Here is a 6,571-nt window from a genome sequence, read left to right as displayed (position 1 = left end):
ATACGGGACATGCAGAGCACTAACTGAGGAAACATTAAAAAATACTAGTAACAAGAGACATAAGGGAATTATTTTTCTCTTAAGTATCGTGGCGAAATTATCTAATTGGAAGCAGTGGTAATGAATTATGAATTATTACATTAGGTGGAAAAAACTGGGCATAGGAAAAACTGATACCGCCTTCGCCTGTACCCTGCATCTCAGACAATTAAGAGTCTGTAAACAAAAACTCTTCCCTGGCCATCTTTCAGCACCAGAACCTAGGAAACGGGAGAGCGTTCATCACTCACACTTAAAACTCACAGGCAGAGCCCAAGTTGCTACAGACGTAGAACAGGTTAAATAACAGGATCTTTGACAGTGATAGACCAGCTAACGCATTTACACGGGGAAGAACATGACCAACCGTTCTGCATGTCACCGTCAGCAAGTTGATAGGAGTTGATGGGAGAAAAAGTGACATGACCAACCGTTCTGCATGTCACCGTCGGCAAGTTGATAGGAGCTGATGGGAGAAAAAGTATATACTTAATCTACCTGACCTTTAAGGAAAATTTTCCTTCCTGATTTGAAAGTAGACTATAGCAGAAAGTAGACTGTATCACTGTAGATTATTTTTCTCATCGGTAAAATGGAAATGATGCTTCATTTTTTTTTTAGTCTAAATTCTACTTTTTATAGCAGTTATTTTGTTTTCATACACTGGAATTTTATTTCTGAGAAAAATAACTGCAGTGGATAAAAGATAATAAGCAGGAAAATAAATGCTTTTCAAGTCTGTAATAATTTGATTATTTGATTTTATTAAACATAAATTATGCAGATCTTGCTAAGCTTTCTACAGTGAAATATTATTTCTGTTAATTATTTAATACCTTTCACTTTCCTAACATAAAGTTTCACAGATTCCCTTTTGAAGAAGGAATGTCATTAATGATATTAAGCCCAGATAGAAAATAGATGGTCCTGTTTCTCCTCACTCTGCTATGTTTCTCATATGGGAAGCAAATAAATTACCACGCTTAGAAGACCCGGCTTCTGGTCTGACATTTAGGAATGGGCTCATTTCAGAGGTTGCATTCTGAAATAGCAAAATCATATGCTGAATTGATGTTTGCTTTGACAGGTTTTACAGTTGCTCCCTCCAGCCAGATTTAGATGTTCTAAAAATTAAAACAGAATAATATGACAATGCAGAAGATGGTAATTAAGCCACCTGTTGTAACTAGCCGTTGTAAAAATAAAATGTCTATCATCCAGCATGAAGTTAGAAAGGACCCATGGGAGATCCTGAATATGACAGAGCACTAGATAAGGTTCCCCCACCACCACTTCAAAGTGGGGATCATCCCAGAAGGATTTCCACAGACACACTAATATGTTCCAGATGTGTTCCCTTGCAGCAGGTCACAGCAAAAATACTAGCGGGGGGGTGAGGGGGAGAGGAGAGCAAGAGGGTTATTATTGTCATGGGAATCTTTAAGTCTGATAATGCTAAAAGCTATGTTTAATGTTCTATATTCTTCTTATTTTCATATTTGCAAGGGGACTCTTTTCAGCTGAGTTTACTCATGGTCTACATTCTGAGGGGCTGCAGAAACGGCATTTTTTCTGTTTTAGAACCATATTTGCTTATATCACTCCAGGTACTTAAATGGTGGTTCTTCATCATCACAGTGTTAAATGGTCTCAAAATCATTTAATGAATTTAGTTGCACTGTCCTCCTGGAAAGTATCACCTTTTTTTTTTTTTTTTTTTTTTTTTAACCAGATAAACAGTTTGCTCTGTCCAAAATGACAAAAGCACTGGAAGAGAATGAACTATGGTGCTGGGAGTTCTACCTTAAACTCTGAAGTCTAAGGACACATTCCTATTTCAAATAACACATTTGGTCGTCTTCTCAAAAGTAGTATTGAAAGATTAACGTTGTTGCTTGGTTGTTTTCTAAAAGCCACATTCAACAGGAGCTTTCATTCCTGCCCAACACACTGCATCTTGCACAGCAGGCTCCATGGCACTTGATGAAGGCAGCAGCTCTTTTTTAGTATTATTTTTATTTGTTATTCAGTATGTGAAATCGTATCCACAAATATTTTCTCTTTCCATTATCACTTCTTCTCTCTCCTCACTGTGACAGAAGAGGTACATTGTTTCTGATGGAAATACTGGCATGGAATACATATTTTGTCCTGATACCCAGTGTTCTTTTTCCCTTCTTTTGGGAGAAAGGTGAAAATGGATTGTAGGAGAGGAAAGCTGAATATGAATAGCAAAAGGATGTTAAGATGATTTTTTTTTTTTTTTACAAACCTCTGTATTTTTCCTTGGCTTCTATTTTCTTGAAGGTTCTGATATTTGTAACTTGAGGAATGATTATTTTATAGCTAACTGTAATAAATTATTATTAATGTTTTTATTTAATTTGCAGTAGTTGACAATTTTGTCCATTAATGAATACTTCGGAATCTTCAGTATCATTTTAAAAAATGAGCCTTTTTCTTCTCCTTGGATGTGCAGAAGGGAAAAAAGCATGCATGAAGCAAGTATAAGCTGATGCAATCTAGGTAGTTTTAAGGAGTATAAATTGTTCATGAATTTCAAGTGAACTTTTTAGCTCTGAAGCTTCAGGGATGATTCATCCATTAACTACTGCACTGGTGATCATCTTAGCACAGATATGCATCTAACATAACAAACGCATTAATCCTGAAACAGATACATATGTTGGAGAATACAAGGTAAATATGATGACACGTAACAGGGGTGATATTGTACGGTATTAATACTGAAGTCAAGAAGAAGAACTTGTTCTAACAGCTTGATCTGCAAAAGCTCTCTTTCTATATATTCTTAAGGACTTGGGAAACTTTTGCATATACCATTAAAAGGCTCTCTTTTAATTCATGATACTATACACTTTGAGCAGGCAGTAAGCAAAATCTGGTAATTAGCTGGCTCTAAGTGCTTAAATGGCTTCTTTTCAATGGTTGAGTATTTCTTTCACATGAAATTCCTGAAGTTCGAGAATGCAAATGGACTCCTTTGCTAACTGGCTAAATATTTATTTGTTTTCTTTGGGTTTTTTCCCTCAAAAGTTAAGACATGGTCTATTGCTAGTATTACACGCTATTATGAAAATTGTTAATTACCACTGCTTCTAGCTATTGTTTGATGTTGCATTCTGATGTAGAAGCAAGAACACATATTAGTTCAACATAAGTAACCTTAGCAGAAGAGCTAGTGGTATCTTAACAACTGATGACTGCAATAATATTTTGGTAAGACATGGATAAAAATATATTGCAAACAAAAGCCACTGAAATCATGGGAATCATGTATACTATGAAACGTGTAATAAAAATGATGGTGAAATGATCTGAAAGAATGGATAATTCTGTCATGCTCTTGCAACAAAATTAGCAAAAAGGTATGAGTTAATACAAGTTAACATAAAGACATATGAGAGAGCGCCTAAAACTGACTAATCAAATGCTTTAGGTTTGCAAGATTGAGCCCCAAACCACATTTACACAAGAACACACTGATAAATCTAGCACGAAAGTATTTGCTTTGAAACAAAATTTCAGGCTTCGGGGAAAACATGTGTGGAATGTTTTATGAAAAAGAATTACTAGACAAAAGACGTAGCTGAAATACACAGATTTCGATTAGGGCAGCATCTTAGCTTCTCGCCTTAATAAAACACAGAAGAACATTTGAACTCAACACATATGTTAAAGTAGTTTACAAAAGAGGCATAGATTTTAAGGCCAGAAGGACTACTGAAAAATCTAGTCTGACCTTAGTGTAAACCAGACCAAAGAACTTAATCCGCATACTTGGGTTTTGAGTCCAATAATTTAGTTTGATGAAGCACACAGATAGGCAAACAAGTTACCACATGGCAGGTGAAAATGTGAATTTGCAGGTACTCTGCCATAACTGCCTGCACACATGCATACCTTCTACAACCTCACAACAAATATGAGAAAATGCCAATGAAAAAATAACCGCAAATCATCCCAGCATACGAGAGTTGTAAAAAGCTAAGACTTTCCAGAGATCTGTATTTGCATTCCATCGTAGCTGTTGCTATTTCCTTCCTAACAAGGAAAAAAGGCAGAAGGCGCAGAGCGGCAGTCTCTCAAGACAACAGAACTCTTTTAACATGTTTCTCTCCTTCCCTTCCTTTCCCTTGGGTTCTCCCTTATCAGGTAAGGCAGAAATAAATGATCATGCCAGCTTGGTCTTGCTTAATCTGAAATCCAGTTCCAGCTCTTCTCTTTGTCAGTGGATGCAGACAAAGCTTATCTGTTTTCTTTCAGAAACATGAACTAACTAGAACCATTTTTCTAATTTGAGCAACTTTTCAAAAACAAATGCTGTTTCTCTCAAATTCTCCTGTTTATTTGATGTCCCAACAAATTCTACATCTCATTCAACAGGGAAGAAATGTAACCCTACGTACTACAGGAAACTAACAGCAGCAATAAGTGCTTTTCTTAGAATTGCATCAGAAGAGTTGCAGCCATGTGTAATTTACAAGAGAGAAATCTGTTTTAGAGAAAAATTGCTGCTTAAGAATTGTAGAGAGCATCAGTGGGAATGGTTGGGTGAAAGTCATCACTTTATGACCGACTAGATAAACATCAAGAGACAGTAAAGTCATCTTTTTAGATGTCAGTCCCTAGTTGTCCTTGATACCTTCAGAAGATTCAAGAATCAGGGGTTAACTAAAGAAATACACGCAAGTTTGTGCGTGGCTCCTGGAGGAATGACCAACATATTACCATCTTTGATGCTTCAGTAAGTATACCATTCAAGATAGTATTTCACGGTTGCTTTTTGGAGCTCAGTAATAAATGATCAGTAGCTGCAGGGCAACCTGTTAACTTCTGTTCAGTACTGAAAAATGTTTCAAGGTCACTCAGACTTGGAAGGCATTGAAGATGACCTCACTCATTTGATGTAGATTACAAAAACTCTTTTGTTAGGTGTGAATGAGGCATTAGTGATCTGGAAGTGTACATAAAAAGCACCAGGAAATTCTAAATGCTACAATTGACCCTTGCAGTGCTGCTCTTATCCTAACTGCACCTTAAGTAAGAGTTAAAGCTGCTGACAAAATAAGTATTTGGAAAAAGGCAATAATTTTTATTATACCAGTATTTTTAACCACAGTTCATATGGTCAGGCAGTTGGACTAAATGGTCGTTGTAGGTCCCTTCCAACTGAAATATTCTGTTTTATTCTATATTGTCAGAATGACAACATAGTCTTTCCTCTTGATCTTTTACAGACAGACCATGCATTTTGTGTGGAAAAAGTCTGGGGGAAAATAACAATAATTACTATCTTATCAAGCATTGGCAGCTAAAGGCAATTTCCAGCCTTTCAGTCAGTAACATATGTACTTCAGTTAAGGCTTCAGGGCTGACCAAAGAAACGAAGTTTTCTTGATCTCACAAGGTTGGTTGGCATATGCATTGAGGTATTTGTAGCGAGGTGTTTGTGCATAGAAGCATTGCTGTTGACAGCAGAGGAATTTGTCTTTTGCGGATTAAGCAAGGCCACGGCTTAGACGAAAAAAATATTTATAGTGTTCACATATCATTTCTCTTTCCTCCAGTGATTAAAAACTAGAGATAGTAGTTGGGCTCCTAAAATGGTCTTTAAATGCTAGGTGCTCAGAAGGGTTACTTTATAAATACACACAGTTTACTGCTCCCTCCTGGGTCACTGAGAGAACTTCAAAGACCTGAAGTGTCTCCCCTGCATCACACATTTGTGCGCACCACCCAGTCTTCTCCCTGAAAAAACCATTGGGTAAAAGACTGGAAAAGGCTCATAGAAATGCACACCCTAACACTTAAGTTATGCAAATGTATAGTAGTGTTTTAAGAGCTGCTGTATACAGACAACTATACTGGTGCTAGGTGTGACAGCCTTTTTGCTATAGCTCCAAATCTCTGAGGGAATGTACAGGGTCTCTGGGAAAGGCACACTCCCAGCCCCGGTGGTCTCCTTTCTACTCACATGCTGGCATGGAGACTGTTCAGAGAGACAGCTGTTGAGGACCAGAATGCTACTAGTTAAATTTTACAGTGCTGTGATCTGTGGTTGTCTAACGAGGAAGAAAATATAGGTTACTAGCTAGTAACCATAAATGTGAATACACTACCCCTACACCTAGTCCTTTGGTTTCTCTGGCATCTCAGGCAAGCATTTGGAGTGTGATGAGTGTGGAGGGATACCTCCTGGTAAATCAAGCATTGATCTGTTCTCCATTGATTCCTGAAGCCTCCTCCTAAAGCAGGAAAGCTGGGGTATTGATGTGTTTGCACAGACCCCTTGAGGCAATGGCCCCTCCTGAACGGGCCCCCTAGTTTACCAGCCTCTCAGCTGCCGGCGAGTGAACCAATTCCCCCTCCAAGGACAGCAGAGGACAACCTGCCTGCGAGGTACCTGTGCCCCTGAGGGCACCTACCTCGGATGGTCCCCAAAATCCACAGAAAGGGGCAGTGATGGCGCAGGGCCTCCCCTCCCCCTTGCCCCGGGGCAGCAGCTCGA

This window comes from Fulmarus glacialis, unplaced genomic scaffold (assembly GCF_000690835.1).
Source record: "Fulmarus glacialis isolate BGI_N327 unplaced genomic scaffold, ASM69083v1 scaffold33011, whole genome shotgun sequence".
Lineage (NCBI taxonomy): Eukaryota > Metazoa > Chordata > Aves > Procellariiformes > Procellariidae > Fulmarus > Fulmarus glacialis.
The sequence above is the reverse complement of the archived record's forward strand: the minus strand, read 5'-3'. Positions refer to the sequence as shown.